This window comes from Scylla paramamosain, chromosome 20 (genome assembly GCF_035594125.1).
Source record: "Scylla paramamosain isolate STU-SP2022 chromosome 20, ASM3559412v1, whole genome shotgun sequence".
Taxonomy (NCBI): Eukaryota; Metazoa; Arthropoda; class Malacostraca; order Decapoda; family Portunidae; genus Scylla; species Scylla paramamosain.
The window spans coordinates 6,020,245-6,043,816 of NC_087170.1; the positions used below are offsets into that span (position 1 = coordinate 6,020,245).

At 40.3% G+C, this 23,572-nt stretch overlaps 1 protein-coding gene across 3 annotated transcripts in view; it reads left to right on the forward strand.

Moving 5' to 3' along the window:
* Positions 1-1,228: 1,228 nt before the first annotated feature.
* LOC135110197 (uncharacterized) overlaps positions 1,229-23,572 on the forward strand; it is a 108,680-nt gene continuing 86,336 nt past the window's right edge. For 2 of the 3 annotated variants that reach the window (XM_064022231.1, XM_064022234.1), the window contains exon 1: positions 1,229-1,546. The gene's annotated coding sequence lies outside the window, so the exon portion shown is untranslated. Of the gene's footprint in view, positions 1,547-14,157; positions 14,284-23,572 lie in introns of all 3 variants that reach the window. The other variant, XM_064022233.1, reaches the window with a different exon arrangement.

Consider the following 23,572-nt stretch of genomic DNA (forward strand, 5'->3'; position numbering starts at 1 on the left):
ACACATAAAGTAATTGGCTACAGCTGAGTGTCAACACTCGACAGTCAATACTGCTTTGCTTGTGAGTGGCATAGGAGTGAGGTGAAATTTAAGCGTTTATTATTCTTTACTGATATTTTTTTTTTTTCCCTCTGTCGCAGTGTATTCAACTGACGACCCTCATTATGTCCCACATGAAAATAGTGAGGCCGAGTGTGCCATTCGAGGTGTAGTGCTGAGTCATCTAGCCTATGAGACTGGTAAAAATTGCCGCAGTGAGTGGGGTGTACTTGTAAATAAATCAGTATAATGATTCTTATGTAGCTGTCATTAGCTTGTAAACGCTATAGTATCAGGGGCATGAAGTGGACAATTTGTAGCTTTTTTTTTTCCATTCATGTATTTCACGGAATAGCTACCTACAATAAAGATTTTCTTAAGTGTACCTTTTATTTGTAGGACACGTTTTCTGTTCTGTAATAAAGTAATGATGTACTGTATAGTTGTACCGTTAACATATTTTGCGATTTTAATAAAAAGACGAAGATTTAATAGATGATGTTGCATAATGGTCTACCTTGAAAAAAATATATTGATCTTGAAAGATTTCTAAGACCTATCTTGATTTTTTTTTTTTCCCAAGCGCTGGCAGAACTGTCAGTAACAGTTAATACTGGCTTACCTGCTTAGTATTTAAATCTTCCATTTCGGTTTGTTGAAATAGTTGGGGGCTCTATTTCAGTGCATTTCAGTAGTTTTTGAATGCATTTCAGTGCATTTCGGTAGTTTTTTTTTTTTTTTTGGGTGGGGGCTGGAATTCGGTGCATTTCGATAGTTTTTGGATACATTTCAGTGCATTTCGGTAATTTTCGGGTGTATTTCGGTGCATTTCGGTAGTTTTTGGGTGGATTATGGTTGATTTCGGTATATTTGGATATTTCTGGATGCCTTTCAGTAAGTTTTGGACGTATTTTAATAGTTTTTGGATGTATTTTGGTGTTTTTGGCTGCATTTCCGTATTTTTAGGCTGCATTTCGTTAGTTTTTTTTTTTTTTTTTTTACTGTCAGTGGATTTTGATCCCCCGGGCTGCAAGGAATGATGCCACGCATGTCTGGACATTTCCTGTTCTTGATGCTGTTGTTGTTAGGTTTGCGAAGATCTATATACTGATCCTCTGGACATTTCATTCTCCCACACCGGACATCCTGCCACACCTACAAACGTAGTCGCTGACGCCGCAGCCAAGATGGCCCTCTTGGAGGTAAACAACACCGCTGCCTGTCCCGCTCTTCAGTCCACTGTCAAACTTATCTCGCGTGTCTGCCGTACGGCCTAGGATAGCATGCTCGATTATGCCTAATGCATTACTTTCATGGACCAGTACCGGACAGACTCTTCCCAGCAGCCTTAGACCCTGCAAAAGTCCCGCGTTCTAGATGTCACCATCGCCTGGCTCCACCTGGACCATACAACACTCACGGATCACCTGCACCGCTTATGTCTGTTCCCAGACCCATTCTGCATGTAGTACAAGACCTCCCCAGAGACCATCCAACGCTTCCTGCGGTAAATGTTTACTTTCTTGCCCGTTTCAAGTTGGGAGACGATTTTTTTTTATTTTTTTATTGGTAGATTTCGGTGTTGAATTAATCTGCTAACCGTTTCCTTCGAAAATCATCCTTTTTTTTTATTTTCTTCTCTCCCCTCCCCACTAGGGACTGCTGATTTGCAATGAAAACGATTACCTGCTGGGGTTGAAAATACGCCAAAATCGATTTAGAAAAAAAAAAAATTACATAACACGCATTATAATATCACTTACCATAACTCTCAATATCGTAAAGCAAAATATTTGCGAAAATAACGAGTAATAAATTAATGCAAGACACGCCATAATTTGCCTAATTTGTCATCATAGAGAAGACATTCCATTATTCAGAACCACTCGCTTTCATCCCTCGTTAGGGACAGTTTCCCTAACCTAACCTAACATAGCCTAACCAAACCTAACCTAGCCTAGCCAAACCAAACCAAACCAAACCTAACCAAATCAGACTGGTAAGCCTAACCAAACCAAATCAAATTAATTCATAAAACACTTTATCTGGCCAATCTGGCAGCACTCATTCACTTCACTTTTTTTCTTGTAAAAATGGGAAATAACGAAGAAATAATAATCCATGCAGACATCTTAGCATGACTGGTTCAAAGTCAAGCTGCATCTCTCCAACAAAACCCTGATGGGCTGAAATAAATTTTTTTTCTATTGGCCCGTGGCATTGTCTTCGTTCAAGGGTACCAATCAGCGTTAATTACTCTGTGCTGGTGCACTGAGGTTACTCACCCCAGCACCACACACACACTTGGCCTCACCTGATTGACAGTTGACGATTTAATGTGAAACGGGGTGGGTGTGTTGCTCTGGGCAGTTGGTCCAGACAGACAGCAGTGTCGCTTTGGGGGAAGATTAATAGAATTTTAAAAATTGCTAGTGACACTATAATAAATTTCCAAGGAATATATATGGGGCTGAAAATACTCTGAATAAAAGACTCTATCTGATGACAGAGATGAGAATTGCAGCTGTTCCACAGACAAGAAAAGTAACACATACCCTTTCTGATCTACTACTTGCGATTCCACTCCCACCACATTGCATTGTGCTCACAACACTTGACTTGCCCACCTCAGGCATTTATACATCACAGCAACTAGCTGCTGTCTGCCTCACCTGTGTCTTTGTGAAGAAGATTGGCCAGCTGTCACGGCTGTGATAACTTGGCAGGATTTCACTAGGGCTCGTAAGAATCATTAGATCTTTGCGTCCTTACCAACAACAACTTTCTCTGGATTTACTACAGTAAGGATCATGGCAGCTGTCGATAACTAAGGTGTGCAAGGAGAGTGTGACAAATATGTGTAGTGGTGAGCATGATGTGTGCAAGATGTGGTTCCTTCTTCTTGTGATCTCTTCTGCTTTCTATCACTTTATAGGTCCTATAGTAGGTTAGATGTAAATGTGCATCAGACCCCTCGCCTTTGCAGTGGCACAGCTCCCATGCTTGGAGGAAGGATACAGGGAGAGGCCCTCCCACATACCACTCTTTAGTGGAGAGTGAAGCCAGTGGATAGAGCCTATCTGGTGGACAGAATTATGCATTTCTACCTAAAACATTAGGGAGAGTCGTGTGCAAATCCTCAGTAAAAGTTTTAAGGTTGTGTTTTAACAGATGACTTTATAGGTGTACTATATAAGTGTCCAGTTCCATACTTGCAAGAAAAATCTGAATGCATTATATATGGTTTTGAAATGTCCTCTTTCTATAAACTTTTGGTCAAAGAAAAATTTAGTTTTTATTATTTTCATATTTCTAGGATTTTTTTAATAAAACTTTTGGAATATTTTTTTGGAAAATATGCAAAAAATATATAAAATTGATTTAAAGTATTTTTGCTTTCACCATATCCTGGAAAAAGAGTTGAAAAACATGACAGTTTTTTAAATTTTCAAAATCCTCAATAAATAAGTGTCCGGGGCATTTTTATGCATCAAAAATATCATTTTCCGAGAATGGCCGTTTAAAGAAATACGATTATTTATGCCATTACTCAGGAAGTGTAAGTCCTACATGCATCAAACTTTGGTCACTTCTTCTCTGCCTATAGGCCATTTGGTAAACAAAAATTATTACTTTAGCTTAATAGTAAAGGAATTTGTTGAAATACTTGTTGCGGGCCTTTGCTGGTAGCAATTACCTCACCACTGGGGGTCCTCGGCACATAAGCTTCAAGAGGTGGGGGTGTTTATTAACTAGTGGTGGGCTCTTTCCCCACTCCACTTATGTTGCTTGCCAGGGTGAATTGACATTTGCCATTTCTTTCTCCATGAAAAATTTAAATTCCCCACTCCTGTAGTCTGAGTCAGCAAGTACCCTACATTTCTTTGGTTTCGATGGAGCAGCAGACCTGTCTCTTTGTGTTTTGTCTTGCAGCTCTTGGTGTTTCTTCTGACAGGCATCCAAATCCTAATTCTTCATTCAATTCTTCCTGTACATATCCAGAATTGTGTGTTAGGAATGTCTAAGCACATGAGTACTGAACAGTCCTCAATCCATAAAATTTTACTTTGTGTAGACGGCTCCAAATTTTTTAATGGAGGGCCTCATTAGGGTTTTGAGTCTTGCCCATCATACACTTTACAATTAGGTAATTTGTTGTCAGGTCCAGATATACTTGGAAAACTTGTTTTATCTTGGGGGGGTCCAGGCTGAATTTTATTTTCATATCCCTATGATTTGGTGTTTTCCTTTTTGCCAGAGCCCTCTTATAGAAGCACCAGGATTTCTCACCATCACACACAAAGAATGCCTTGGTTCTTCATCTGTGCTCAAACAATGAAAGAAAGTTGCATAGATATCTTGCTTCAGCTCCTTTGTTTCACCTTTATTTCGATGGATGGCCTGCCCATAGTAAAATGGAAGATGTTCAATAACCTTATCCATCAGTTTTCCTTTTCCTCCTAGGGATTTTTCTTTTCCTCTTGCTTTTGACTGCTCCTTCAACTTCCTCAGCCTTTTTCCAAGCCTTTTGCTCATGTGGTTGATACATTCTTTTTTTACTTGCACATTTTTATATGGATTTAATTTTTTCACAGCAAGGTATGCAGATGAATCTCCATCTCCAATGAAGGTTTCATATCTCATTTTACTTAGTTGTTCTGACCTTCCCCATATTCTGGTAGCTGCCTCTGCCTCCATAGCTCCAAATTTACCTTCAAAGTTCTTGTGACAGTCTTTCTTGTATTTTTCAGGCAGTGAAAGGTATTCAGCCTCAGTAACTTTTTTTCTTTTTTGTTCTTGGTAAGGAATCTGGAGCACTGAATACAGTAATTTGACAATACTTCATGGTCTAAGACAAAGCCTGTCTCAGACTTAGTGAAGCAGCCTATGCCTATATGTGATGTGTGTCCCCTGGTTAGCCAAGATCCATCATATGAGCCAGTTACATTCAATATCCCATCAGCATCAGGCTGTTTTCCTAACTCCTCATAATGCTTGAAGACACAAGATATCATATATTATCTCCTTTTTTCCTGGATGGCTAGAATATTCTGCCCAACATACTCAAGAACTTCATAGTAAGCAGCCTTACAAAGTGGACAGATGGAGAGTGATGATGTTAGCAAAGAGTAGCCTGCATAGCCTATCCCTTGTGTAGTCGCTGCGGCAACCAGGCTAACATTATTTTTTGTGATGGAAGGCTTTCTGCTTGTGGTAGGGAGGTTAGAGTATATAACAGCCTTACATTTCTTGCACAGAATTTCTAAATGTGTATCTGCTGATCTTGTTAGAATATTTAGTAGAAGTCTTTCCATACAGTTACCACAACAACTTGATATTGCTTTAAACAGATCTTGAAGAACATCTTTTCTAATCAAAACCTGTTCCTTCTCACTTGCAAGAGATGGATAGGCCACAGACACATCACTGAGTAATTTTTCTCATATTGAAAGAGGGCTTTTATTACTACTAAAAGGTGATGAAGGTGGTGGTGGTGATGGCGGTAGTGAGGAATCTGAAGGTTGCTGTTCATTCTTCTTAGCTTCATGAGGCCTGGCAGCACTCTCTAACTTCTTTTTATGAGCAGAAGATCTTCTTTTTATTGTAGGATAATGAGAAATGGGCAGTATATTAGAAAAAGGCAGGTAACTTCAGTGTCTATTGTTGGCTCTGCATAGGTTAGCGACAAACCTTCCTCCTCCTCCTCCCCCAACCTGTTATCATGTTTAAGTGCATTTTCTACAATTTGTTCAAAGAGAGAATGATGCTTCAAATGGGAGATCACATGATTTCAATTTCTTATTTAAATAAAGGGGAAAAAACAAGAGAAAAAATACTGGGAAATGGGCGTTCCCTGTCACCACGTGGCGGCCTTTAAATTACTACCTAAACATTGGCCTTTAAACTGTTAAATGGACAGTTTGATGCATGCAGGACTTAAAAGGCAATAGATAAAGGCCTGAATTTTATAAAAATGCAATAATTCTATTTTTTTTTTTTTTTATTTCTCAGATTAGCACCTGGCCTTAATTTTTGCCTTAATTCCTCCATATATTATGTGATTAGTAATTATTAATATGATTGGATGGATACAGCATGAATTGCACTTACAAGTTTGAGAGAAAAAAGCTAAATTTCCCTTCCTTTATTCTTTGCACTATGAAAAGTAAATGTTTACTCATGCCTTTTCGACAAACATTATCTATAAATCGTGTTCATTTACAACCTACACTGAGCATCTCTTAAACTTTTCATCTCCGAAACTGATACAGTCTTCTATGTAGAGCTTCTATGATCTAACATGAATAAAAAAAAAAAAGTACACAGAAGAAGTACTTTGAGAAAAGAAGAGAAAAGAGCCTGAGGGTGGCATCCTCAGTCAGAATCCTACCGGGACGAAAAGCTTTTTTTTTTTTTTTTATGTAGGAAGGACACTGGCCAAGGGCAACAAAAATCCAGTAAAAAAAAAAAAAATGCCCACTGAAATGCCAGTCACAAAAGGGCCAAAGCAGTAGTCAAAAATTGATGGATAAGTGTCTTGAAACTTCCCTCTTGAAGGAATTCAAGTCATAGGAAGGTGGAAATACAGAAGCAGGCAGGGAGTTCCAGAGTTTACCAGAGAAATGGATGAATGATTGAGAATACTGGTTAACTCTTGCATTAGAGAGGTGGGCAGAATAGGGATGAGAGAAAGAGGAAAGTCTTGTGCAGCGAGGCTGCGGGAGGAGGGGAGGCATACAGTTAGCAAGATCAGAAGAGCAGTTAGCATGAAAATAGCGATAGAAGACAGCTAGAGATGCAACATTGCAGCGGTGAGAGAGTGGCTGAAGACGGTCAGTTAGAGGAGAGGAGTTGATGAGATGAAAAGCTTTTGATTCTATCCTGTCTAGAAGAGCAGTACGAGTGGAACCCCCCAAACAAGTGAAGCATACTCCATACCCTTCAGGAGGTAAAAATATCATGCAGGGACGCCACTGAACGCCTGACTTCTGATCTTTCTAAAATTTCTGATTGGGGCAGAGCAAACTTGGTATTGTTCAATGCCTCAAAAACTCAATTCCTCCATCTATCAACTCGACACAACCTTCCAGACAACTATCCCCTCTTCTTCAATGACACTCAGCTGTCCCCCTCTTCTACACTGAACATCCTTGGTCTGTCCTTTACTTATAATCTGAACTGGAAACTTCACATCTCATCTCTAGCTAAAACAGCTTCTATGAAGTTAGGTGTTCTGAGACGTCTCCGCCAGTTTTTCTCACCCCCCCAGCTGCTAACTCTGTACAATGGCCTTATCCGTCCATGTATGGAGTATGCTTCACATGTCTGGGGGGGTTCCACTCATACTGCTCTTCTAGACAGGGTGGAATCAAAAGCTTTTCGTCTCATCAACTCCTTTCCTCTAACTGACTGTCTTCAGCCCCTCTCTCACCGCCGCAATGTTGCATATCTAGCTGTCTTCTACTGCTATTTTCATGCCAACTGCTCTTCTGATCTTGCTAACTGCATACCTCCCCTCCTTCCGTGGCCTCGCTGCACAAGACTTTCTTCTTTCTCTCACCCCTATTCTGTCCACCTCTCTAACGCAAAAGTTAACCAGTATTCTCAATCATTCATCCCTTTCTCTGGTAAACTCTGGAACTCCCTGCCTGCTTCTGTATTTCCACCTTCCTATGACTTGAATTCCTTCAAGAGGGAGGTTTCAAGACACTTATCCACCAATTTTTTACCACTGCTTTGACCCTTTTATGGGACTGGCATTTCATTGGGCATTTTTTTTATTAGATTTTTGTTGCCCTTGGCCAGTATCCTTCCTACATAAAAAAAAAAAAAATTACATGGACGGATAAGGCCCTTGTACAGAGTTAGCAGCTGGGGGGTGAGAAAAACTGGCGGAGATGTCTCAGAATGCCTAACTTCATAGAAGCTGTTTTAGCTAGAGATGAGATGTGAAGTTTCCAGTTCAGATTATAAGTAAAGGACGGACCGAGGATGTTCAGTGTGGAAGAGGGGGACAATTGAGTGTCATTGAAGAAGAGGGGATATTTGTGTGGAAGGTTGTGTTAAGTTGATAGATGGAGGAATTGAGTTTTTGAGGCATTGAACAATACCAAGTTTGCTCTGCCCAATCAGAAATTTTAGGAAGATCAGAAGTCAGGCATTCTGTGGCTTTCCTGCATGAAATGTTTACCTCCTGAAGGATTGGATGTCTATGAAAAAAACGTGGAAAAGTGCAGGATGGTATCATCAGTGTAGGAGTGGATAGGACAAGAAGTTTGGTTCAGGAGATCATTAATGAATAAGAAGAAGAGAGTGAGTGACAGGACAGAACCCTGAGGAACACCACTGTTAATAGATTTAGGAGAAGAACAGTGACCATCTACCACAGCAGCAATAGAACAGTCAGAAAGGAAACTTGAGATGAAATTACAGAGAGAAGGATAGAAGCCGTAGGAGGGTAGTTTGGAAATCAAAGCTTTGTGCCAGACTCTATCAAAAGCTTTTTTTTTATATAGCCAAGCCGAGGGTGTGTTGTTGCCAAGGCACCCAGGCCTTGGCCACCCATTGCCCCAGAGTTCACTGGTTAACGCCGTGACTCCTCGTGAGGTTTACGGCACCCCTGTGTAGTTAATGGACCTAGCCTATTCGCAGTCAATCTTGTGATCAAGTTACCTTACAGTCGCTGACCTCACAAAACACAAAATAGTGACCCACTGTTAACTTCAGTAATGCACGAACTAGAAGGACATAGAAAAACCATATATGTTCGCGTGTAAAGGTGGTTAACCATAGACTCCCTACAAGACATGTTTCTTACACACCTACAGTGAAGTATAAGTATCCTGGTGATTGTGTGGAGTGAAGGAAGAGATGAGTGTACTAACTAGTTAGATTTTTTAACCTTAAGGATAACTCCTTATGTAGTAGTAGATAGCAATGTACGTAGGTTGACGTTGCCGTCGTCAAAATGGAATATAAGGTGAAGTAGCGAACGATTCTCTCAGACCTAACTAGACTCCAAGAGCGGAGTGTTACAAGTTCCTAGAAGGTGCTCCCACTCGACAGCACCATGAAGCTCCTAGTCGTTCTCTGCCTCGTCTTGGTCGTAAGTAATACTTAGAAGATTTTTCCTAAGTGCTTTGTGTGTCTCGATTTAAAGTGTTGTTTCAGTATACTGTGGTCCCCATATATTTTATGTAATTTTCCATGTCTTGATATAATGCTGAATCTTGATGAGTGATTTTAATATCCTTTGTGGCACGCATGTAGTGCTGATATTTTAATGTTACATTTGATTATTCTTTTATGTGATTGTTATGTGTGTCCTTACATGTTAATGTGTTATAAGTTACTGAATGACCTGAGTTGGTCGATAAAATCTTGCTAAAATAAAGTGAATAGTGATGTCAAGATTCATCGAAAGGTCATTCTATGTTTTAATATGTGATGGAATTCTGATCTTTCATTGCTTGCGAGTATCGTTGGAATGTGTTAACTACTGGTTAATAAATAGTGTTAACGTTTCTGAACTGTGTTTGTGGCTTATCCCACTGTGAGAACCCCGGCCTTAACTCTCGGTTACTTGGATTTAAACCTTGTAGTGTTTGTTACATAAAGAATTAGTGCAGTTCCTGCATAGCCCCTACCTTACCTTAAAGGTAAGGAGGAGGGTTACGACAAAGGCAACAGCAAAAGTTTCACCAAAATCTCTAGAAGAGGATGACCAAGACTCAGTAAGGAAAGCCAGAAGATCACTAGTAGAGCGGCCTTGATGGAACCCATACTGGCGATCAGATTGAAGGTTGTGAAGTGATAGACATTTAAGAATCTTCTTGTCGAGGATAGATTAAAAAACTTTAGATAGGCAGGATATTAAAGCAATAGGATGGTAGTTTGAGGGATTAGAACAGTCACCCTTTTTAGGAACAGGTTGAATGTAGGCAAACTTCCAGCAAGAAGGAAAGGTAGATGTTGACAGACAGAGCTGAAATAGTTTGACAAGGCAAGGTGGAAGTACAGAGGCACAGTTTCGGAGAACAATAGGAGGGACTCCGTCAGGTCCATAAACCTTCTGAGGGTTAAGGCCAGCAAGGGCATGGAAAACATCATTGCAAAATATTTTAATAGGTAGCATGAAGTAGTCAGAGGGTGGAGGAGAGGGGAACAAGCCCAGAATCGTCCAAGGTAGAGTTTTTAGCAAGGGTTTGAGTGAAGAGTTCAGCTTTAGAAATAGATGTGTTAGCAGTGGTGCCATCTGGCTGAAATAAAGGAGGGAAAGAAGAAGAAGCAAAGTTATTGGAGATATTTTTAGTTAGATGCCAGAAGTCACAAGGGGAGTTAGATCTTGAAAGGTTTTGACACTTTTTGTTAATGAAGGAGTTTTTGGCTAGTTGGAGAACAGACTTTGTATGGTTCCAGGCAGAAATATAAAGTGCATGAGATTCTGGTGATGGAAGACTTAAGTACCTCTTGTGGACCACCTCTCTATCATGTATAGCACGAGAACAAGCTATGTTAAACCAAGGTTTGGAAGGTTTAGGTCGAGAAAAAGAGTGAGGAATGTACGCCTCCATGCCAGACACTATCACCTCTGTTATGCATTCAGCATACAAAGACAGGTCTCTGATATGGAAGCAGTAGTCATTCCAAGGAAAATCAGCAAAATACCTCCTCAGGTTCCCCCAACTAGCAGAGGCAAAATGCCAGAGGCACCTTCATTTATGGGGATCCTGAGGAAGGATTGGAGCGATAGGACAAGATACAGATATGAGATTGTAATCAGAGGAGCCCAATGGAGAAGAAAGGGTGACAGCATAAACAGAAGGATTAGAGGTCAGGAAAAGGTCAAGAATGTTGGGTGTGTCTCCAAGACGCTCAGGAATACGAGTAGGGTGTTGCAGCAATTGCTCTAGGTCATGGAGGATAGCAAAGTTGAAGGCTAGTTCACCAGGTTGGTCAGTGAAGGGAGAGGAAAGCCAAAGCTGGTGGTGAACATTGAAGTCTCCAAGAATGGAGATCTCTGCAAAAGGGAAGAGGGTCAGAACGTGCTCCACTTTGGGAGTTAAATAGTCAAAGAATTTCTTATAGTCAGAGGAGTTAGGTGAGAGGTATACAGCACAGATAAATTTAGTTTGAGAGTGACTCTGTAGTTGTAGCCATCTGGTGGAAAATTTGGAAGATTCAAGAGTGTGGGCACGATAGCAGGTTAAGTCATTGCACACATAAACGCAACATCCAGCTTTGGATCGAAAATGAGGATAGAGAAAGTAGGAGGGAACAGAAAAGGGGCTACTGTTAGTTGTCTCAGACACCTGAGTTTCAGTGAGAAAAAGAAGATGAGGTTTATAAGAGGAGAGGTGGTGTTCTACAGATTGAATATTATATCTTAGACTGCGAATGTTGCAGAAGTTAATGAAGAAAAAGTTGAGGGGGTGTCAAGACACTTAGGGTCGTCGACAGAAAGGCAGTCCGACCTGGGGACATTTATGGTTCCCTCCCCAGATGGGGACTCCGAGGCTGGTGTAGGAGTCGCCATGATGATTTTAAAATTTTTGAGTGAAGGGTGTGTGTGTTATTAGGTGCTTGTAGTTTTGTGTGGAGGAAGAGAGTTGTCTTTAGATGGCAGGCTGTGACTACCCCCTTGTGTTGTGAGACACAAAGTGAAATGTTCAGTGAGGTCACAGCCGGGTTTATTGATAAGTTCACGGCACCCCTTGAACAGTGGTTTAGACCTCACTGGGAGTAATTATCATATCGGCAGGTGTCTACTGCCTCCTCCGAGAGATAGGTAGGTTTTGCATTACCCAGGCTGTTCGTGATGGTGGGCATGAGTAGTGCTGGTTTTAACCCACTACCCTGTCATTGCTCCCTTATGGGGGGGATTGTCTGCTGTCTAGTCTAGTAGTCTTGGCTACCTTAATTGAGTCATACTTTGTCCGACTGCTGTTCCCATGCTTGAACAAGAAGCGCCTTAATAGACAGCATACAATCCCCCCCCTAAGGGGAGGAATGACAGGGTAGCAGATCAAAACCATCACTACTCACACCCACCGTCATGGACAGCCTGGGCAATACAAAAGCTACCTACTAGGCTTTTTGTCCCAGTAGAATTCTGGCTGAGGACGTCATCCTCAGACCAGGCGGTTGGCTACACTATAAGGGCCTGCTGCAGTAAGAAAAAATATTAGCAAGTGTAACACCTCTTGTGAGACCGCCTCAGGCCTTTGGAACGAGCACAGAGGCACTTTGCCTACCCCTCCTGCCTGGGGGGGATTGGTATCGCATCCTCACCATATAACCCTGATTAAAGCCACGAACCTGCAGGGTTTCTGGCAGGAACTGCACTGCCATGCCCCCAGTGGGCTGTCATCCCAGAAGTGCCAACATGACTACTGTAGCCCAGGCTGTGTGGGTTTAGCGCTGGGACTCAGCAAATCACACCGACAACCCCCACCTAGATGAGATAGAGAACCTGAAAGGGTAGGAAGACTCCAGATCAGTGAGGATGTTAAAGGAGCTGAAGCCTAGCAGAACCCCATTGCTCTATGGCCATATGAATAAGGGAGGATGGAATATTGTCCAACTCCCCGCCTCACGTCTGTCTCGCGGGGAAGCACTTTAGCTGAGGGATCAATCCCAGAAGGGTTTGTTCCCCCATTAACTGTAACAAAAGTCTCAAGTAAGGTTTTCACATCACATAGGGAGGTGTGGCACACCATCATACCTAGGCCCTACAGGAGTCATAGTTACTTCCACCAATTGTTCATGTTATATGTTAGGTTAAGTTGGGTGATATACAGTAGAACCTCGGTTCTCGATCTTAATTTGTTCCTGAATGCTGTTCGAAATCCAAAATGTTTGGAAACTCATACTATTTTCCCCATATGAATCAATGTAAAATGGATTAATCTGTTTCTGGATACCACCCAGTCTTAGTGGCTCATGACACACTCCCTCAGCCAAGATGGTTGCTCCACATCATCTCCAGCTCAGAAATTATTTATCCAGAAAAGATATATTGAATGAACTCAGTAACACTGAACTTATCAGAAGATACTGTTTAGACTGTGCAGGCATTCTCTTTGTCACTGAGCTAGTGAGGGAAGCTTTACAGAGTGACACAGAGAGGAGTAATCCACTTACTGCCAAATTGAAGGTGATCATAACCCTTGCACATCTTGCTGCTGAGAAAAGCTAATGGTAAAATTCAGTTGTGTAGTAGTGATGGCATTGTGGGTAATTGAGAGAACCACAGATGGCTTGGGATTATTCCTAAGTGCCGAAAACTGTTTACATCGAGGCTCTTCATCGGAATCACATTTAACTTATTTCAAATATTGAATCACTGTCTTATACACTGTGTCTTTACTCCAAATACATAAAAATGAAGGAAATATTTATAGAAACTATAAATTAATAATAAATGGCAGCATTTGCTTTTGTCTTTTAGTATTTGAAATCAAGTTATTTTTTCAAGAACTGAAGCAATTATCAGTTCAAAATTTTGTCTGAAAAGGGAGGCGTTTGGTATTATTTGCAGTGATGGATTAAGGGATGGTGATAACTTTATGGGAGGCCACCATGGGCCTGTGCAAAAAAGTAGGCCAAAATAGTCAAGCTTTCAAATGTTCCAATTGAAAAGAAAAAAAAAAAAAGTTGGCCAGGGAATTAGAGGGGCCCCTGATTGCCTCACCCCCCAGAGCTCAGGATACTTTTACTCTAACACTGTTTTTGTTGAATTTTTCAAGGATTTGAGAAATTACTATGTGTTAATATTAATAATGAAGCAACAAGGAACTATATATTCTAGTAATTTGATTACTAGGTATTTGCTTGTGTAAGTCACAATTGTCAGTCAAGAAGTGATTATTGTAGCAGAGGAGTATGTAACATACAAATACGCCAAGATTTATCAGATCATTTATCACTTCTAATAGTTAATAATAAATGTTCACTGCACTTCTGATGATATATATAGGACTCTACATTACTTTAATTTGATTTGTTTGCATGTGGATCTCACAGAAGATGAACTGCAAGTGAAATTCTTGAAAAAAAATGTGTCATATGATCTCCCCACGTCTTTTGGCACACTCATGATCTAACCTAATTTTCTAGCATTTCATGTGATGATTGGCCATGAAAATCTCAACACTTTACTGGTGAAATGACATCTCCATAGTCACTCCTCCTGGTGTAGTCATAGGCTGAACAAGCAGGCAAAATGGGAAAATGTTGATGTGGGTGAGTATCAGGCTTATTTGTAGCTGAGTAGTGTTTTGGGTTGAGTTCCAAGAAGGGGGCAGAGCTTAGTGGCTTTAGTTCAGTGACATCATAGCCACTCTTTTTATCCTTCCTCCAAGCTCCTATGTGAAGTTTTACTACTACAGACTACTACGGCAAATGATATCTGCTTCCTTTAGATTTCTGGCATGGATTTTGGAGTGCATTTTCAAATTTACCGCGTTGGTGTGCCACTGTTTTCTGGAAGCCCTGTTTATGTTTTGATGGTGCTGTACTCCAGAATCAGCCGATAGATCTTACTTGCACCTGCTAATAGGCATTCCTTCTCATTTTATCATTTATTTGTTGCTGTATAGCTGCATTATGGATTCAGCAAAGAAAAAAGTTGGCATAAAATGTAAACATCATGCACTGTTGATCACAGAGAAAGTGGAAGTGCTAAAAAAAACTTGATAGTGGTGTATCAGTGTGAACTATTTATGAAACATATGACATTGGCTCTTCAACAGTGTACGTTGGAGTGTGCTGGTGTGGGGACACACGCCCACACTCTTGCCACCCACATTCCATGGCACTCCTTTCCCCTGGGACCAGATGCCAGCCTCTGGCTGCCTCGCCTATAACCACATGGTGAGAGGTCAACCCTTATCCCTTTGTCTCTGGATGCCAGCCCTAGCTGTGACCTGAGCCAGCAGGTCCAGGTCCAGCATCATCAGTCACCGCATCCACCCAGGTCTCGGAGGTGGAGGTGCGACTTGCTGGCACTTTATTTCACTGTTTACTTTTGTATAGTTTATTAATATACAGCAGCATTGCTTTACAATTGTATTTCTTTGGTCATCCCTACGAGTATATTCAGTACTAGAGCCAAATTTATCTAGTACATAAAAATGGTGACCATGGTAGAAGGAGTCGATGCTACAAGTCCTCCTGGCTGGCTCATGTGTCCTGCCCGCTCATCGCCAGCTACTCCAGTTACCTTCATTGCCTCCGGGTAACCTGCTAAGCCATCACCAACGCATTTCTGCTAAGCCATCACCGACGCAAACTGCTATGCTACTACACGCCTACGTTGCTTTCTTCAAGCTGCTTTTAGGGCCTCTTTCAAAGCTTTTTATGCCAAGCCTGCCCTGCCAGCCTGTGCCTGTAAAACTTCAAGCTGTCACCGATGCCATCCCTGTTTCTAGTCTGGACATTTAAACTGTCACAGACACAACTCAACTGCTTTGCTGCAGATCCCATCATTCCAAGACTTTGGATTTCTCATCCCTCAGTCTTCTGCTGCAAACTGTGATGTCTTTTTGTGGCTGTCTTTGCACCCACACGGGCCACTCATCCACCACACTCAATGAAGATCATCGCCATCATGTGCGTTATTTGTGCAGTGTTATGACTCTTGCAATGCATTTTTATTTTGCAATTTATCTGGCATAGAAATGTCTTGTTCTCTTGTTTTATGGCCTCTAGTGTTGCCCTAATTTTCTTGGCCTGTGAGTCGCTGTGCTGGTCACAGCTAGTGTAAGTTTTGTGTTTAGCCACTGTGCTCTCTTTTCTGATGTCTTTGCTATATGAGTCTTGTGATTCGCAAGTGTGTATTCACTTTTGTGATGTCTTTGTTCTGTGAGCCTTACGATTGGCTATGGTGCATACATCATGTGTCTTACACAGATAAGAGCATATTTATGATGTAAATCATCTGCTTCAATGCACCTGCATCACCCTATATGTTTTGTAGTCATGAGGGCATGCCTAGAAGGGTAGCCAAGCATTGTGCTGGTGTGGGAACACATGCCCACTCCCTTGCCGCCCACATTCCATGGCACGCCTTTCCCCTGGGAACTGATGCCAGCCTCCGACCACGTGGTGTGAGGTTAACCCTCACACCCTTCGTCTCTGGACGCCAGTCCTGGCTGTGACCTGACCTGGCCAGCAACCACCCCTACATCAGCCCCAGTCAGTGTCAGCCTTTCCTCAGTGGCAGACACGAGTAGTCCGTGTCTGCCCAGCCTCAGTGGCAGACATGTGACTTGTTGGCAGCTGTCTTATTACCTTTTATACAGTTTATTTTATTGATATAATGCAACAGCATTATCACCATGTTTCTTTGGTCACCCCAATACAAAAGTACTAGCAGAATTTACGTAGTACAGTAGTGTACAGGTAGTCATTTTCTGTTAAATATATATATACGAGTATATATATATATATATATATATATATATATATATATATATATATATATATATATATATATATATATAGCATATATAACCATAACTAAATCTGGCATTTTTGAAAATCAAACACTCCTCAGGTGCGGAGGTTTCCGGATTTTTTAATGTCAACCTCTACCAGTGTACTTTTGCTTGTCACTCAAAGTCTGAGTCAAAGTTGTTGCCTGGTGGCTCTGGTGTGATTGGAGATGGAGTGGAGCTGGGCAGACTGGCTTAGGAAATTGTTGAGGGCATTCAGATTATCGATATTTGGCTTATTTGGGTTCAGTTTAGGGAGGTTTTACTGTAATAAGAAATGCATCAATCATTGTATTTTGAAATGGAGCAATTATTTTATTTTGATGATGCTTGGAACACAAAATTGGCATTCTTGGCTGTTGCTCTTGGCTCTTGGCCAGATCACACAGTTTTCTCCGAGACAATGATAGTGAATACGTTCAGATTATACAGCATGATGTGGAGTGTATGGAAAAAGTGTTTCTCCGCCATGGTTACCCACCTGGCCCAATATTTGTATCTGTTACCAGGCCTCACTTGAATTTCATACCACAGCTAAACAACATCTCAAAATACACGTGCACAGAACATTTTCAATTCATAATAACCTGTACTTTCACCTCTGGCAATATCCACAGAATCTTGTGTTACACCCTGTACAGGTAAATTATCCTGAGTACTTTTTTGTTTCCTAGGTATCAAAATATGACGGCTGATACATTTCTAAAGAAACCTAATCTACTAACTAGACCTAACCTAACCTGGCCTGATCTACCTTAACTTAAGCTAACCTAAGTAAACCTAACCTGACCTAACTTAACCAAATTCCATCTAGAATGTGCCTTCAGATCTGAAACACTGAAGTAGGTACAGTGATACCATTTCTTGGTCTAGGAACCACAGGGCATTTGGTGCAGAGCCACATGCATCCACTGTGGCTGCAGCCATGGGCAGAACACAAAGAGCTCCCAAAAGCTCCCAAGCAGCATCTTTATTTTAAGAATGACATGCTATACACAAGAAGTATTTGTCCTCATAGCCAGGACAAATGGCCATGTTGGTGAACAGAGACTGATCCTACCACGAACAAAAAGGTGATTAACTACAAATGCCTCAATATACAAAGAGTATTTAGAATCATCTCAGTGAGGTGTGAAGCCCTTATGCAGTCAATTAATTAATTGCACATGTCAAGTAGTGTGTAGCCTTGCAATGAAACCACACAGGAAAGTAAAAGAGTCTCAGTCAGTAGTATCCAGTACTACTAGTAAGGTATCTAATACTGACAAATGTACACATGAATGCATTTCAGTGTGTTATTTTTAAGTCTGTGCAGATGAACAAACTCATACATGTAATGAAATTGTGACGTGCAGAATTATTGGGGGAAAAAGGTTGGGAAAATGTATTTCTGCCATAGGTACAAAACAGACATGCTTCACCTACTTGTACAGCATCAGTAAAGTACAGTGTTTCCCTGCATATTCACAGTTTGGTATTTGCAGTTTTGCACATTTGTGGATTTTTACCAGACGTCACCACCATCTCAGTCTTTTGGCCCAAAGAGCTTGGATTATTCTTTCAATTAATATAAATTACAGTGAACCCTTGATATAATGAACACACATGATGGAAGGGTGTCACTAAAGATGAAAAATTCGCTATACTCAGAGAGAGAGAGAGAGAGAGAGAGAAATATTCTCTCTCTCTCTCTCTCTCTCTCTCTCTCTCTCTCTCTCTCTCTCTCTCTCTCTCTCTCTCTCTCTCTCTCTCTCTCTCTCTCTCAGATAAGTTAACAGAGAGAGAGAGAGAGAGAGAGAAAGAGAGAGAGAGAGAGAGAGAGAGAGAGAGAGAGAGAGAGAGAAGGGGGGAAGGCAGGCAGCAGCCTTAAAAAAAAGAGCATTATACCCAAAATTCAGTAAATAGTGGTTTGTTATATTGAAGGTTTATTGTACGTTTTAGTTTAGTCCCCTTTCATTTTACAGTGTACTGTATTTTAAAAAATAAAATATCATGTACTCTATATATGTTTTTTTATTATGTTAAAGTGAATTTAAAATGCATTTAATAAGTGTGAGATGTATATTTTATGGTTTAAACTACAAACATAAGTATTTCTGAACTTTACAGGAGTTTCCCATACTCATGGATTTTTGCTTTGGAATGTAATACCTGCAAATGGCTGGGGAACATTGTACATGCCTTTTACACCATAATTTCCCAGATTTTCCCCCTTTTTTTTTTTCCCAGATTGCTTGTCTCAGGAGAAAGGGCTGAGATAAATGTTAGTTATCAGCAGTATTAATAAAGGAGTAGTTTGCAATGGAAAGTGCATAAAAGAAAAGTTAAGAAAAATATCCACTTCCAAGTAGTGCACTTTTTTTTTATGCCAGTCTTTTCTAACAATGCCTTATATATCAATGTGCACTAGTGAAGAGAAACAGCTTCACTATGTGGCTGCAGTCTTCAGAAGTAACATTGGTAACTTTGCTAAAGGCTGGATGCTGCATTGTGCAGGTTCAAATGGTTGGAGCAGTGCAGTAGGATGTGCTCTATGTCCTCCATTGCTGCCTCACACATGATGCATGATGTGTCTTTATTTTGGAATCATCTTCTGTTGTGGAGGTTTAGGTTGTTTGTTCTGGCTTTGAAGAGAATCACTGAGGCCAGAATATGGTCATAAGGTTGTTCCTTGGAGCAGATGTTAATAAGCTTGAAGATTGTAGTTGAGCCTGTGCATCCATGTCTGATTCCACTTGTAACTGTCACTTTGTTGTTATGCCTGTTATTTTCAGTATAGTCCTATGTTCTGGTAAATTTTTACAATCATGTTAATTTTCAGTAGGTATATATATATATATATATATATATATATATATATATATATATATATATATATATATATATAGGTACATGTTTACATCTCACAACAGGATTGGTACGAAGGCTACTAGCAAATATCAAAGTTTTTAAGTGCAAAATTTTGGGATCTAATAACGATCTAAATGCATGTGAGATTCTTCAAATGTCAGGTGAAATCCTTCACTTCATATTTAGAGCTTAAATCTGCTTATCTTTTTTTCATTTCAATGTCTGCCAAAACTGGGCACATCTTATGAGCCCATGGGTCTTATGAGACATCAAATATGGTACTTGCCTCATGTCTTAATATAAGCTGAGTGTCTTACAAGAAAATGCATTCATAGGCAAGCTGATGGAGACTCCTAACACTTCATATATAATAAGCAGGCACGTACTGCAGTAAATGAATCACATATCCCTTAAAGCAACTGGCTTGTCTAACTGTATCCCACTTAGTCTCCTCTGAACATGTTGCCTACCATGATACATCTGTCTCTTGTAAGATATGGAATGTGACTGGTTCGTTGGAATGCACCACGCACTGAGCTTTCAGTGAGAGCTCAGTGGTCATGAGGGTATGACTCATGCAGGAGGGGAGGAGGAGGAAGGAGGGGTGCAGCCCATGTTGTCTGCCATCTCCCGCACACACTCACTTGCTGCTAACTCAGTACAATAAAACATTTCTGAAAATTCTGGTGACTAAACTATGGGGCCGGGGTGAATACTGATTATGCCATCATCAAGAACAACTCTTTTGCTAATGGATACATAGGATTCAAAACGAAAAAAAAAAGAAGCAATTAGTAATATGATCAATTGTACGAGTATCAGTCACATCAGTCGTAGCAATTATTATTATATATATTCATCATTCATATATTTTATACCACATGGCCAGCCTCAGCCTATTTTAACCTTTCTCCTCCTTATCATGCTCTCAAGGGAATACCACATCCACCTTCCCCACATTCCTGCCAGTCCTTAGGGAAAACACCAGCATTGACTTCCTGTCGTCCTCCCTGGTCATTGGCCAAAATAACGACCTCTACCATTGGGTCCCTTCACCGCATTTCTAAGCACCTCATTGGTCATTCCTTCATTTCAGATTCTGAACTCTGATCCACTTAATCTCGCATAAATAGAGGTGCATGTGTAGCTAGTCAGTCAGTCTGTTCAGAGTCAGTTCAGAGAGAGAGAGAGATCAGATGCAGTTCAAGTTGAGTTCATATCAGTCCAGAGTTCATATCAATCGTTAGAGAGAGAGAATCGAGTATTATCACATCTGTCATCAATTGTGTCTTGATAGCATGCATGTACAACCTGTCCATCATTAAATCAAGAAGAACTCTTATAACTTGGGTCTACTCACACAATCCAAACCGCTACCTAGGACCTCCATGCTACCAACAATATCCAGCTACTACCAGATCTTCCAGAGTAATCACCACCATACCAAGAATTTCATCTGATACAGGGGTGGCAAACAATCTAACCAAGGCAGTAGTGGCAAGTACATCATGTAACAGAGAGGCAAGAATTCTAAAGGAAACAATTAAGTGGGGAAGAAAAGTGACTCTGTGCAGAGAATCTTACAAATAACTCGGTAGCAGGCTTACCTACCTGTCATGGATGCGTCATCTTCCCACTCTCTCTCTCTCTCTCTCTCTCTCTCTCTCTCTCTCTCTCTCTCTCTCTCTCTCTCTCTCTCTCTCTCTCTCTCTCTCTCTCTCTCTCTCTCTCTCTCTCTCTCTCTCTCTCTCTCTCTCTCTCTCTCTCTCTCTCTCTCTCTCTCTCTCCTCTTCATTCTTGCTTCTTCTCACTTCTTAATCCCATGTTATGTATGCCCTACATAACAATATATATATATATATATATATATATATATATATATATATATATATATATATATATATATATATATATATATATATATATATATATATATATTATATATATATATATATATATATATATATATATATATATATATATATATATATATATATATATATATATATATATATATATATATATATATTCTGTTAAAGTCTGTTCTCCAACTAACCAAAAACTCCTTAATAGAAAGTGTCAAAATCTTTCAAGATCTAACTCCCCTCATGATATGTGGCACCTAGCCAAAAACATCTCCATTAACTTTGCTTCTTCATCTTTCCCTTCTTTATTTAAACCTGATGGCACCACTGCCATCTCATTTATTTCTAAAGCTGAACTCTTCACTCGAACCTTTGCTAAAAACTGTACCTGGGATGATTCAGGGCATTTTCTTCCCTCTCTTCCATCCTCTTACTACTTCATGCTACCAGTTAAGATCCTTCACAGTGATGTTTTTTTATGCCCTCACTGGCCAGAACCCTCAGAAGGCTTATGGACTTGATGGAGTCCCTTTTATTGTTCTCTGAAACTGTGCCTCTGTGGTTGCACCTAACCTAGTTGAACTCTTTCAACTTGGTCTATCAACATATACCTTTCCTTCTTGCTGGAAGTTTGCCTACATTCAGCCTATTCCTAAAAAAGGATGACTTCTAATCCCTCAAACTACCATCCTATTGCTTTAATTTCCTGTCTATCTAAAGTTTTTTAATCTATCCTCAGCAGAAAGATTCTTAAACATCTATCACTTCACAACCTTTTATCTGATCATCAGTATGGGTTCCATCAAGGCTGCTCAACTGGGGATCTGGCTTGCCTTAGTGATTCTTGGTCATCCTATTTTAGAAGTTTTGGTGAAACTTTTGCTGTTGCCTTATCAAAAGCTTTTTGATAGAGTCTGGCACAAAGTTTTGATTTCCAAACTACCCTCCTACAGCTTCTATCCTTCTCTTTGTAACTTCATCTCAAGTTTCCTTTCTGACTGTTATATTACTGATGTGGTACATGGTCACTGTTCTCCTAAATCTACTAACAGTGGTGTTCCTCAAGGTTCTATCCTGTCACCCACTCTCTTATTATTCATTAATGATCTAAACCAGACTTCTTGTTCTGTTCACTCCTATGCTGATGATACCACCCTGCAGTTTTCCACATCTTTTCCTAGATGTGCAACCCTTCAGGAACTAAACAATTTACACAGGGAAGGCACAGAATGCCTGACTTCTGATCTCTAAAATTTCTGATTGAGACAGAGCAAACTTAGTTTTGTTCGATGCCTCAAAAACCCAATTCCACTTATCAGTTAGACACAACCTTCTAAACAAAACTATCTCTTCTTCAATGACACTTGACTGTCCCCTCTTCTACAATGAACATCCTCATTCTGTCCTTTACTTATAATCTAAACTTTACATCTCATCTCTAGCTAAAACAGCTCCTATGAGGTTAGTTGTCTCCGCCAGTTTTTCTCACCTGCCCCCCCCCCCCCCCAGCTGCTAACTCTGTACAGGGGCCTTATCTGCCCATGTATGGAGTATGTTTACATATATGTGGGGGATTTCACTCAAACTGCTATTTTAGTCAAGTTGGAATCAGAAGCTTTTCATCTTATCAATTCCTCTCTTCTAACTGATAGTCCTCAGCCTCTTTCTCAATGCTGCAGTGTTGCATCACTTGCTATCTTCTACTGCTCTTTTCATGCTAACTGCTCTTCTGATCTTATTAACTACATGCCTCCCCTCCTCATGCAGCCTTGCTGTACAGGACCTTCTTCTTTCTCTCATCCCTATTCTGTCCACATCTCTAAAGCAAGAGTTAATCAGTAATCTCAGTCATTCACCTCTTTCTCTGGTAAACTCTGGAACTCCCTGCCTGCTTCTGTATTTCCTCCTTCCTATAATTTGAACTCTTTCAAGAGGGAGGTTTCAAGACACTCATCCTTCAATTTTTGATGACTCGACATTTCTTTTGGGACTCACCTAAGTGGGATTTATTTTTTTTTATTTCCCTCTCTCTCATTTTGTTTTCCTTAGCCAGTGACCCTCTTATATATATATATATATATATATATATATATATATATATATATATATATATATATATATATATATATATATATATATATATATATAGACACACACACACACACACACACACACACACACACACACACACACACTAGGACCATGCCTAACATGGATTTACTTTGTGTGAATTCACCTAACACGACCAAATAAAAAATTTCAAGTCATACATAACATGGTTTTTGCAATATGCAATGTGGTAGTCATTCAAGGAGCACACCA